The following is a 13,900-nucleotide window of genomic DNA, read 5'->3' as shown; positions in this document are numbered from 1 at the left end:
ATGGTTGCAATGCTTCACGTGTGATTTCAGCATATATATATATATATATATATATATATATATATATATATATATATATATATATATATATATATATATATATATATGCCAAAATTAGTAGTTTTTAATTCAGTCATCTAAGAGCATGGCTATTTGTTTCAAATTGCTCTTAAAGTGTATAAATGGATGGTGGTAGAGTAATCAAAATGAATATATCTAAACATAAACAGAATAAACAAAAAATAGCTACAATGGTGTTCAGTGGCCATACCAATTCGGATCCTTTAGATTTTTTACAGTATTGCAAAAACTTTAACCATCTCTTTAACAAACATCTCTTATGTTAAAAAAGAGAGAAATACTAGCAAAATTCAAAGTTTGAATTTATCAGAAATACCCAGCACCAACTAACATCACGTTAGGGATAAAAAGCAGGTTCTCCACCTAAAGAAATTCAGTTTGTACTTCTTAATAAGGCATACCAGTTCTGTTGGACTTGATGGTCTTCTTCTTTATGACCCTTAATGCAGATCTGCCACTTTGTCCTTCTTAAAAACAAATTTTACTGTTTATTGATTATGCAATTTGTCATCCATTGTACTCCCTTGTGTATTTACCCTCAGGCCAAAACGTAATCACTATGCTTTATATGAGCGTCCCCCTTCTGTGATACATCTGTGTGACAGCAAGTCTTATTGAGATCACCGGAGGCTGCTCAAAAAAGCTGAGTTTTATTTGTATAAGCTTTGTAGTGAACTTCCATATTGAGAAATCCTGGATGGCATCCTTTGTTGAAAGAGTTGACTTGAAAACTGGCCCTTGGTACTAAATGGAACAAATGAAATTGAAAAATTAGATACCGTTTTTATTTATTTATTCCTTTTAATTACGTATACATGAATAAATTAGCTTTACCTTAGTTCATAAATTGTGAATGATACTTAGCAAGTTAAACCATTAACATAATATCGCAATTTGTGTATAACATTTGAGCTTCATAAGTAGATCAATTACTTTACCAGAAACGTCATGCATAAAACAAGATTCTGTATCTCGCTGTTCTATTCCAAAAATGAAGGCATCCTTGAAGCCCAACCCAAACAACATCAAGTAGGCTGCAGTATACAAAAAGAAAAAGGTTTATTACAATAAAAATAGTAAATACAGAAAGAAACAGGTGAATTAAGACAAACAGTACACAGAAACAAGAGACTACAATTAACAACTATACATTCTTCTAATCAAAATCAAGATGTGTGCTCTATTTAACAGGCAGGATGGCTGATCCTCTTACATTCGACCAATCTTCTCCTATTCTCACCTTCTACCTTCTTTCCTACCTTTGGCCCTCTTCTTACCAGCAGTCAGGCCTTTGCATCATGTTACACTATTGAATCAAACATAGCATTATAATGCCAGGCAATGGGTTCTCTTACAGGCAGGTCCAGGAGATCACGTCTGGAGTCAAGGCTACCCACTTGAACTGCTGAGAGTTACCTTCTAGAGCTCCCCAAAATATTCCTCCTCAAAGCTAGGCAAACTCAAGTCACCTGACCATAATGGGTAGCAATGAGCCACATAAAGCATAATGCCTGCTAACACCCACAGGATATTTCTGACCTACTTTTCTGAGCAGATATATCACCCTTGTTTGGTGGTTGGGTGTCACTATCAAAGCCTAAGAAGCTGTCATTGCCAGTATGCAGATCAAATGGGGTCGCTTTTGACCCAATGTCTGTCATGCACTGTAAATAAGCACCTGCAACTATGGTTCAAAACGGGCCCTTCCATCACATTATTTTTACCTCACTCTCTCAGACACACAAGAAAATCTCCCAAGGATGTCAGTTAAAGCCATCAGTCAGTAATTGTGCTTAACAGATGGGCAAGACATTTCTCAGATTACCAAAACATTTAAAGAGGCCCATAGCTCATGCATACACATGACAACTGATGATATTCAAGAGAAACACAACCCATCTCACTAAATGGAGGCCTCTTGTGAAACAGCTGCTCAGGGTTAAAGGACAGTGACCTGCAGCTTTCGTACATGATCCCTGACTTTTTTTTTCTGCTATAAGTTTTGTTTATAAATTTTTAATTAATCTGCAAGGCTTTATTTTCTTCATTTTCATATTTACAACTGTCTATTAAAAACAAAGATAATGAATCATGATTTTTTTTCATTTTGATACCAGGGAACAAAAAAAAATTAAGATAGATTTAAGATATATGAAAAGATGTCTAATAGCAAGTAAATTTGACTTTTTAGGCTGGAAGGCTACAATGTTTCTGGCCACTGTACATAACAAACAAGAATCTAGCTTTATCAGAGAAAATAATAGCCATCAAATCTACATTGATATGAACAAGCTATATGCAAACTGGGAATTCTAAAGAATTTACATTTTACGACTATCCATTAAGCCATATCACTTACTAATAAACAATTAATCTTAAATATTGCACCAACTGAAAGTGGTTGTGTGTGTTTGTTCACGTGCAACTTTTTGTGTAGCTGGTGACTTATACGCGTCTGGAGCTTTATTGATTCTCACAAAAGAAGAAATCATGAGAGCATGATAAACTCATTTACTAGGGGGATATACGTACAGGCAGGGTTGTCTAGTCCAGAGGTTCTCAACAGGGGGCAGCAACTCACTAGGAGATATCAGTGAAATTTCAGGGGAGCCACAAGATGAATGTAAATAATTTTAAAATATTAGTACAATACTCAAATCACTAAAAGTCAAGATATACCAGGGGTGTCAAACTTCCCTTTTTAATAATAACTACTTCATCAATATACAAAACAGAACACAACAGAATGTAACTGCAGCCCACAATATCTATGGCAGACTATATGTCGCATAACAGCCACAACATCACATAACATTCACAGTGTTAGCAATGAAACATCCATTGCATGCCAGGGTACAGTATGGTTAAGATTAGGATTGTGGGAGGGTTATCTGACTCAAATAATGAGGACTGTCAAGTAAACCAATTAACTTAAATGTGCAATCCAATTGCCTGTTCAGCAGAACACCTGAATCTCAGAGCTCTGGAGTTCTATAACTAGACCCTGACATCACAAGACATTTTGTGAATGACTATGTGAACATTCAATGACGTTCAGCTGTCATATGTATTGAGGGCTGCAGCTAGACCCATCACATCTCAGCAGGCTTCAGCATGGCAGCTGTGCAACAGCTGGATCTTCTGAGGGAGGCGGAGAACACTATGGACAGCCACCTGTCATGTAAATTAGGATAACATGCAAAAGACTAACCCTGAGAGGAACGGGATGGGAATGGGGGGTGTGCACCATGATCTGATGAAATAAAAAGGAAGGTAGTGAATACATTAGCTGGGCTGAAATGGCTGGGCAAGTTTTGTCTGTGGAGAAAAGAGCAGCGGGGTTGTCAATGTACTGTGTAGTCATGTACAGAGTTTAAAAGTGTAGAGTGGATAGGAAGGATGGTAGTGTGAGTAACAACAAAAGACAAAAGTAATCAAACAGAAAGTTCTGAATGGTATTTCAGTAGCTATGCATCCCATGCTAGAACAATAAGAGGCTCATAGAAAGCGGATACGGGAGCATGCATTTTTAATGGTGGGTGTAAATGTAATCAGGATAAAACTATACAGTCACACACTGACCTACAGGTCCATTTGGGGACAGACATCTGACATGTTGCCAAATTTGGACCTATGCTGGTCACAAAGTGCACAGGTCATTGCAAGTGAGGCTCTGTGTGTGTGGAGTGGGTTACCGGTATGCTTACTTTAACAGCTGGTATGGTGTAGCAAGAATCGATCTTCAAGGCTCGGAGGCCACACACCTTGCCCGTGTAAGGGAAGGCAGTGGGAGCTTTTTACATAAAAATTAGCCATGTGGAGCAGTACCAATCAAAACATACCTTAAAGGGTCCTCCAAGAATCAGAAAACATATGAGACCCTGTGAAATAACAATAATATTAATGAAAGATGTATTACTACTTACAAGGCATTTCTATCTCCTTGATGGAAGATAAAGTGTGAACCATCTGCAAAGATCAGAAACGAAAAAGGCAAAAGTGCAACTTCAAAAAAATGCTGCATAACATGGCCAGTCAGTGCCCCGAAGGTTAGAACTGTGTGAGGAGCACAGTGATTTTTTTTTTTATTTATTGCTAGTTTGTGGCCATTTTTTATTTGTAACTTCAGACAGCCAAGAGATGGCTACCTCTGCAGCTTCACAACCACTTCTCACTCCTTGTTTCTTTCAGTTGCTAGCAGCACTGCCATAAGTACGTGATAAACAAAAGGTGTACAAACTTTGAGGCCTATAGCAGCTGCTTTTGGGCATTAGAAAAATAATTTTAATAATTTTTAAAATTATTTCTATAGGCTAATAATTTTAGAAAATTATTAGCCTATAGTTTTTTCATGGCTCTCGACCGTAAGTACAAATGCCTTCAATTATGTCTGCCATAATACAGAGCATGACTGTATATGAAACGAACATTAAACAGGATCTTTAGGAAAACTGGCAGTCCTTGCACACCACAGTCAATATATTATAGCGATCAACTATTTGGTTTGGGTAGAAGGTACAGTAGAACAAGGAGAACTTTGCAGAAAAATGTTTCTTTGACAATTACAAACATAAACTATAAGGCAAAAATAAAAGGAGCTGAACTGGGAACTATTTATGCCTAATGTTAACCTACACAGCTACTAACCTGTCATTAGGATAGACACCAGCAGCTCCCAATGACTCAACCAGAAAAAGTGAAAAGGAGGAGGCATGCCACACTGCCATAAGGAACTTTAGTAATTAAATTGTGACGGTCTCATGATGGAGATGCTGGTCAACATGCTCCACTACTACAGCTCTGCTCACTTTTTCAAGCTGCACAGATCTCAGAGCTGGATACTCTTCTACAGCTTACCTATCTTCTGAGGCCACCCACCACGATTCTTGTGGCTTTTCCACTGACATAATTGTTGTGTGTGGACAGAAACACATTTGCATTTCAACTTATGTTAAATATGGCAAACTGATGGAAATGTTCCATTGCTGAATTCAGAGGATAACAAAGTAGCTTCTGTAATTAAGATATGAAAAAAATGTACAAAGCAATTCATTCTCCATTATAAAGGTTACTTTTTATATTTTATTTGCAGAAATACACACTCATTTTATGCACACTAGTAAAACTAACTTTTATTTATGAGTAACACATAGGCTATTTTTAAAACTGATTCTTAAATGTATGTATTAAAAATACAGTCATTGTAATAGCACTAGCAGCAAATATGATTTTGTTGATAAAAGTACAAGAGGGAAAAAAATTATTTAGGAGGGCCTTTGCAAATTCTTATGGTTCAGTAGGGGAGAAATAAAGATTGAGAACCACTGCTCTATATTGTGTATTGCCTTCCTAGTGTGTGTTATAAGGATCTAGTTCTAGAACAAATGACATAATAATATAATTAATAAAGTGTTTTATTTATATAGCATCTTTCACTCAAAAATATTTATAAACATTAAAAAAGTAGGAAAAGTAGCTAGGAAAAAATCCATAGATAACATTGGATAGGATTATCATCAAATTATTAAATGTAAAATAATAGATAAATCAATGAAAAACATCTTTTGCTAGGACAAGAAGGCAAATAGAAATAATTTGCACAGTACTAGAAAATAATAACAGATATTATAATATAAAGACATAGAGTTCCATCAAAAGAATTACATCCTAAGGGCCTGGACTGAGGAGGCAAACTGTTTGAGAGGGTAAGAATGTCCATGTAAGTTAAATGCCATTTTCAACAGGTTTAAAGTTGCCTTTTAAAAGAATGAAATGAGTCAGCAGATCTAATTACTTTAGAAATAATTCCAAAGCGTGGCTGCTGAAGGCTGTCACCTATAGGCGCGCAGGCTAGTTCCGGGCATGAGAAGATTACCGGTGTCAATGGACCCAAGTCGCAAACAGCTGTGCAGGCTGGGTCCAAAATATGACAAGTAGGAAAACTGATATTGTGCACTAAGTCAAAACAGTCAAGCAGTGACAGAAATTCAGTGGCAAGCTTACATGTAAGATTAGCCTTGTAAATGCTAAAATCATCCTGGAGAATGATACTGGGAAAAAGACCTTAACTGAGTTTACCATTTAGTCAGATCAATTAAAACAATCCCATTGTATTTTGTAGTATGATAAAGAATGATGAGCAAGGATTGTAATGGAATTTCTTAAAAGTTTAGAATCAAGTTCCTGGAACATGAGCATTCAAATGATATTCTTTTAATGTTCAGTATGGACCTGTAGCCGCAAGATACTGCATACCTGACCTAAGCAGAAAACTTTGTCTCATTAAGAGATGCATAGTCGTTTGGTTTTTGTTAAATCTCAGTTAACCATAATGAAGATTACAGACAGTAATGACTTCAGACAGTACAAGTGTTTCACCATTGATTAAGTTACAATTTCTCAGGATAACATAACATAGTGAGGATTAGTAGTAGTAGTAGTAGTAGTGGCATTATTATTTGTACACGGAACAGTGAAATTCTCAATTGCATATCAGGCCAACATCCAACACGTTCCTACTAGTAATAAGTGAAATAGTAGAGTTTTTTTTTTCTTAATTAATGACATGTATTTGTTGCTAATTAACTTCTTTTGAATACATTTTAATTGACTTGATTTTTATGATTTGTTCCCCTGAATTTCTTCACCATTCCTCTGAATTGCTTCAGTTCTTTCCTTAAATGGCACCCAAACAGAAATGAAATGTGAAGTTAATGAGCCAACAGAAGACCAACACATTCAGAGCCTCCAACTCCAACCAAATTCACTCCAAGCAGTTTCTTAATTAGGCTCTGATTCTTGTTAATTAAACCTGTTCTTTAATTCCATGGCTTGTTGCTGCTCTCATTGCGCAATAGCAGACATTTCTGAAATTATTGATTTTCTTTTTTCTGAGTGCATAGTTAAAATGTTTTGGGGACCTGAGTAGATCAATATTCCTGAAACCTTCACCTTTTCAGATATTGTATGATGGATGCAGTTTGCTGTTTATGTTTTGGCTCATTTTGTATCTCATTATTGTTTGGCTGCTTATTAAGGAAAAAGAAGCAATTAAGGGGTCAGAGTCTTCAAGAGCAAGTCAATTACAATTGATTTAAAAGAAGTTAATTAAGAGCAAAAATAGGCCACTACTTAAGAAAAGGGTTCAAATGAAAACCTGCAGCCACTAGGGCTGTCCAGGACCAGAGATGGGGAACCCTGCCCTAAACCTATTTCCATGCCACTTGTTCAATTATGCTTCCCTAAGCGTAACCCTTGAGAAAAATTCCTTTTCAGTTAACTGTGTCATAATGGCCCATTTTTCATTGGAATCGAATCACACAACAACAGCAGCATAGGTTTGAGACTTTGCACCTTGTAATGGTGTATTTCACATCTTTTGATGAACTTCTCATATGCCATATGATTATGCTTCGGATGTCACAATATGCCAAAGTTCAGATGCCACAGAATGCCAAGAGTGTCCCAGCCACTCACATCAAAGTAAAGGAAAGCTGCTGGTTCTGCTAGGTAATCACCAGTACTCAAACTGAACTGAGATCTGTGGAGCTATGAGGCAAGAATGCTTACCATTGTGCTAGGGTGCCAGTAGACATGCACATTTAGTTTTGCAAATGGAAATATTTTTGAGAATGTCCAGAATGCAAGTAGTATTTATTTATTTAACCTATGCTTGTACTAGATCATAAGGATCCAGAACCTATCCATACAGCACTTGGTGCAAGGCAGAAATGAGCCATGATGACACATCATTCCATTGCAGGGTACACATACTATCACCAAGCCATTTTATGGCCTCATCAATCAAACTCTGCTACTTGCAGAAAACTCACATAGAAATGGGGAGAATATACTATAAACTCCTGCAGAGACAGCACCTAGGATGAAAGATGGGAGATTGTCCAGTTGGGGACAGTAGTATTGCTTTATACAAAGGATGTTGCCTTCTTTGTCCCATCTGACTGTGACCTTTAGCGCGCACTAAAGCAATTCGCTGTTGAATGTAAAGTAGCTGGGATGATGACCAGCACCTCCAAGTCTGAAGTCAATGTTCTCAGAAAAGAAAGAGTGGATTGTTCTTTCCAAGTGAAGTGCCCTTAGTGGAGGAGATCAAATCCCTCTGGAACTTGCTCACAAGCAACGGTAAAATATAAGATCAACAAATCAGTTGGAGTGGTAGCAGCCGTTCTGGTTTACCGGTAATAGCCAACAGAATGAAATTGCAAGTACAAGCTGCAGAAATGTGATTTCTTCATAGGGTGTCTTGGCTGGCACTCCATGATAGTGTGAGAAGCTCAGCAATTCAGGAGCACCTCAGAGTACAGTCCCTGCTTCTCCAGACTGACATGAGCCAGTTGAGGTAGATTGGGCATGTTGTAAGGACAGAAGGAGACCCAGCAGCAGACCCAGAACAAGATGGAGGGATTGTATTTCCCAGTTAGCTTGTGAACAAGTGGGAATTCCCCAGAAAGAGCTTGAATCTATAGCAGGGGACAGGGAAGTCTGTCTGTTTGCGCTGCTGCCACTGCATCCTTCACCAAAAAAAGTGGTTTCAGAAAATGAAAGAGATGGGAGATGAGAGACTCTGGGCAAGTGAACTGACAGCACTGGCCCCTGTGCTTCTGTGCTATCCACAAAGCATTTGCATTCATTTTCGTTCTCCTTCATTAGAAGGTGTATCCTATTTTTAAAGTGCTACTGCAGTTGTAATGGAAATCAGACTTAGAATACCATGAGCACATGAAATCATTTTGAGGCGCGTTGTTCACATGAATAATTGATTAATTGAAGCAATCATCTACAGATTATCTAAGTAGTCTAATAATAATTTCATGCAGGCCTAGCTCAGACAGCTCATTAATTCATTGCTGACAACTGGGAACTGGCGCCACTGTTAAATGTTGGCTTTTTTGATTGGGCGTACTTTTTGTGGTCAATGTATATTTGTCTCTTGATAATTAAACAAAGGCAAGAATAAAAAGCATACAGTATGTATTATATGTATGAATGTGTATGTCTTATGTGCATATGTACAGTATATGCTGTGTGCATGAGCACAACATGGACTGGGAAGTACATACATGGTGCATTCACCCCATACATACTGATACTGTAATTGCTTTCCTGACTTCCTGTTCTATTATTCAAAGTGCTGAAGCCACTGAAAGCTGATTTACCAATGGCTACATAAATAAATACAATATCTAATTTCTAATTATGCTTGCCACACATAATTGGTATTCGTTTTTGGGAATTAAGCTGTCTAAAGCATCTGCATATCAACTGTTATGCATACCGTTTCCCAATAATGGCAAATAATGCATTAGCTGCAGTTTGAACACATCTCTCATTCTGATTGACAGCTCTATATAAGAGTGGTGCAAGCTTCCTTACAGTCAGTAACATATAATCAAATTTAACAAGAAAGAACAAAAATTCTGGCACTTTGTCAAAAGCAAGTACCTGTTTTATTAGCCAACCTTTCTTATTGATAGTAATCTATACTTTATCAGGGTTGATTTTTTTTTTTAATAAAAAAATGTCATTTTGAATAGACCTGTTTTGGTTTTTTGTGTGTCTATTTGTGCCTTTCACTGGCCAGAAAGAGCAGAAAGAATTTGCAATTTTCTTTTTCCGCTTTTATCTCATGTGCAGCTCTGGCTATGATTTAGCAGCCCCACTCGTAGTCCTTCTTGGTGCTAATGATGTAGCTTGTATTTCTTCAAAGACTGGCTCAACCCAAACATCCACGGTGAGCGGGTTTATGTTGAAACAGCAACATTATGTCTAGTTTTATATTGTATGCCACTAGGAGCTACATTGAAAATAAACATCTTATGAGGCATTTTTAACATATTAGACTTAAATAAAATATGTTTAGATTGATCTCCCTATAAGGTTACAGTTTGTTTTTGAGGTAAGATTCATTACATATTTCTTTTTTAAAAAGAGAATGAAAAAAAATCAGCCAACATAAGATTTGTCATATGATGTGCGGAGTCCTTTATAAATAATACAATTTACATACACAAAGCCTTGAGCAAAATAACACTTTCTAGTCTCTGCCAGTAATTTAAATGTTCCTCTGCATTAAACAAAATCCCTTCGATATGAATACAGAGTAGACATGAAGTAAACATAAATTGATGTGCCATAATTATTGGGGGTTATTTTGTCCGGTGGGTAAAAAAGTGGGAATGGAGCTGGAAGCACAGCAGTTTAAATTGCTGTCTCAGCCTTACAATGGCTGTGTGACCTTGAGTGAGTCACTTAACCTCGTTGTGCTCTGTCCTTTAGATAAGAAATATAATTTACGCTCTAGTCTCTGTAAAGTGCTTTGGGCTCCCTTTTGGGAAAAAAAGAAGTATGAAAATCTGAACGTTATAATTATTTCTCAAATGAATGTAAAGTGAGATGAACATATACTAGACATATTGTAATAGCAATTGTACGCTTTAAAAACTTCAAAATATGTTTCAAAGTATAACACCATTAATAAATAATACAACAAACACAATTTTACACATTTATAAAGGAAGCTCTTCTTAAGGAGAAAAAAAAATCATTTATTAAATGAAATAGTTATAAATTTAGGCCAAGATGTAATTTCATCTTGAGTGTGATTCTGTAAAAACAAGTCTTTCATAGACCATAAAATGAATAAGTCACAAGCTAAGGGCTAAAAAATTATTATGTTAATTTACTCTTAATAAGCTGAGCAAAAAAATCTTCAAAATTGTCACACACTGTGATTCCTTATTGATGAATAAATGGGATTTATATATAGTACTTAAAGCCAAAGATTAAACTGTTTGCTGGTGTCTGTTCAAAATGTACAGTAAGTGACCTTGCTTGACCTCTTAAGTACCCTACTCACAAATGAGGCTATAAGGTCAGTCCCATTGAATTACAATAAATCACTTTACTTCTTTTTGAGCTATTTCTGGATTCAATTGCTGGTTTCACAACTCGGATCCTTCAGGCCTATTGCATCTTCTTGTGCCAAACCTTCTTAATTAATATTTTTGGCACTGATTAGCATTTATCACTTCACTGGCTCTTTTGGACGTCAGTGCATTTTCTTCCTATAAACTATTCCAGGGCTTGCTGGGTTACTGCAATAAGATTATACAAAATCAAAAAGAGCTTTACAAAAGCAAAGAAATATTACTGCATTCCTAGAGATTTAAAAGTTCATACTCCATGTTATAAGTTTTTTGATTATTTTGCTTGACTTGGGTTGATAAGAGTACTGCAGGACATAAAGGCAAAGCTATTATATTACCATCTCTTGTGTATGGTGGAATATTTCGGACAAAATTAAATAAATGAATAAAAGCTCAAACAAATAAAATCACTGTGAAATGTAAGCAAAAATAAATAAATGTGTTTATGAAATGTGAGCATATATAAATAAATGTATCACGAAATATGTTTTTTGTTGCTTTTTTATTTTTTAATTTTGTCTGTAATATTCCTCCAAATGCACCCTGAAATACTGCTTGAAGTAAAAGTGTCAATTCCACTCGTCAAAGTTGAGTGGGTGGGCTCTAGCACAACTGTGTTTTGATGGGTGAATCATCCTCTTTGGATTGCTCATGCTTAATTTAACAAGTCTGCGAGTGAGATAAAAGTTAATGAAACAGCACAAGAATTAATTATAAAAATGCTTACTACTGCTGATGAAATGGATTCTGCCGAAGTTATCAGGTATTTCAGAGAGAAAACTGAAGATTTATCAGAAGAAATTACAATGTTGCTGGCCCTTTTACACTATGATATCAATTAAACTATTTTTGAAAATAATAGGCTACTTTATTTATGCTCACATTTCACACTACTTTTATTTATTTGCGCATTTGTTTATTTAATTATGTCCAAAATATTCCTCCATAGTTGTGTGATTAAATCATTGTTTCAAGTGAAACTCCAACAACAATATTTTCAGTTACTTTGTACATTAGATCTTTCATGAGAAGAAGATTTTGGATTTTTGGAATTGTCATATGAACAGATTTAGCAAAAGTTGTCCATTTATTTGCTGACAGTGTATACAGTAGACTCCTGTGAAGTCGCGGTTCAGAGTTTGCGGCCTCAATCATTTGCAGATTTTTCCTTAGAACCTAACTAATAATTGTTAGTGGAAACCGCAAATATCCTCTGCATTTTTTTATGGCTTTTTCTGTGGCAATACTGTACTGTAGAGAGAACACAAAGCAACCATAGAGGAAAAGGAGGCTTATGATGTTGAAGGTAGCCAATCTGAGAGCGTTTTTCATTTCTCTTCGCTGCTGATTGGCTGCAGCTCTGTGATGCATCTCCGTCAGATGCAGCCCAGCATTCCCGTATCATAACAGTTTACCGCATGTAGCTATCTCGAGTGTTTCACTTAGCGTTCTCATGTTTTTCATTTTCTTCTTCTTAAAGCCCTAAGATGCTGCCCAAATGCCCTGCAGCTTTTAAGGCTTCTGGCAAGGAACCTAAGCACCAGAAAAAGTTTAAGACAGTCCATGTGAAGGTTGAACTACTGGATTTACTCCCGGAACTAACAGGTTATGTCGCTGTAGCCACCCAAGGAGCTGTAAATCCTCTGATTATCAGTCATTATTCTCATTACATACCTTCATAGTGCTGAACAGATAATTCATCATCATCATCACCTTCAATCAATATCATTCATTGGTGAGTACCCATACATTTTACTGTATTTTTATTAAATTATATTATTACGTATTTACCCTACTTATACCAAAGAAAACGACAGCACATACCAAAGAAAACGCGCCTGCATGAATTACAGCACATATAGGGGTAACATCTGTATTTTACTTCCCTAGCACTGCGGGAGACATAGCAGTACAGTACTGTACAGTATACGGGTTTACCTTTACATTCTTTTTTTTAGAGTAATCTATTAAGCTGAGTTTGAAATGAAATTAAAGTGAACATATAATAAGAGCGTCTTTGGAAGAAGATAAAAGGGGCACACCAAACGAATAGTATATGCAAAAGACATAGCGCAGCTTGCAGAGAACTAATTAGACCTACAGAACAAATTAACAATAAAAAAGAAGAAGGGATGGAATATGGATTGGAATTAAACATACAAAAGACTGAAGTAATGATAATCTCTAAAACTGCTGAAAACACGTGAGATAATGAACAAAAGATTGAAACGGGAGCAAGGTAAAGAATACAGACACTTGAGAAACTGGATAACAGAAAATGAGAAATATACCAAGAAGTAAGAAAATAAATAGAAATGGCTTAAGATCCTTTTTGGAAACCTAAACACTTAATGAAAGGAGGCAATGAGGTATAAAACTTGAACTGTTACATTTTCTTAATTTTGAGCTCTGGGTGTGAAATATAGTGTCCAAGAAAAAAATCTGAAAAGGTAAATAGATGCCTTTGAAGCAATGGTACTACAGAAGATTCCATGAATAAGATGGATAAACAAAGTGACAGAGGTATTACTCAGGATAAAAACAAAGAAACATCAACAAATAGATTTAACACAAAGAAAGATGAAGTATGCTGGGCATGTGATGAGAGGAAGGCTGAAGTCTTGCCTTGAATGCACTAGTGGCAAGCATGAACGGTAAAAAAAAGAAGACAAAGGGGAAACTAGCTAGATGAAATCAGGGAAAAATCAGGAATAAAAATTATGGATAAATAAAGAACCTGAAAACTGAGTAAGATGGAGAACCATGACTGTCAACCCCCTGTTAGAGGGTGAAACCTGATGATGATAAATGTTAGGAATGTGGTACAGCATAGCCTGTGTCCTCTTGGTTAAATTAGGGGAGAACAAGGGAAT

At 36.3% G+C, this 13,900-nt stretch overlaps 1 long non-coding RNA gene across 1 annotated transcript; it reads right to left on the bottom strand.

Moving 5' to 3' along the window:
* Positions 1 to 501: 501 nt before the first annotated feature.
* Positions 502 to 1,470, bottom strand: LOC120528567. Its single transcript, XR_005633543.1, has 3 exons — positions 1,322 to 1,470; positions 1,020 to 1,115; positions 502 to 825 (listed from the first exon to the last, which is right to left on the bottom strand). It is a non-coding gene; the product is annotated as an uncharacterized LOC120528567 (long non-coding RNA).
* Between the last annotated feature and the right edge of the window lie 12,430 nt (positions 1,471 to 13,900).

This window comes from Polypterus senegalus, chromosome 4, assembly GCF_016835505.1.
Source record: "Polypterus senegalus isolate Bchr_013 chromosome 4, ASM1683550v1, whole genome shotgun sequence".
NCBI lineage: Eukaryota > Metazoa > Chordata > Cladistia > Polypteriformes > Polypteridae > Polypterus > Polypterus senegalus.
The sequence above is the reverse complement of the archived record's forward strand: the minus strand, read 5'-3'. Positions and strand labels throughout refer to the sequence as shown.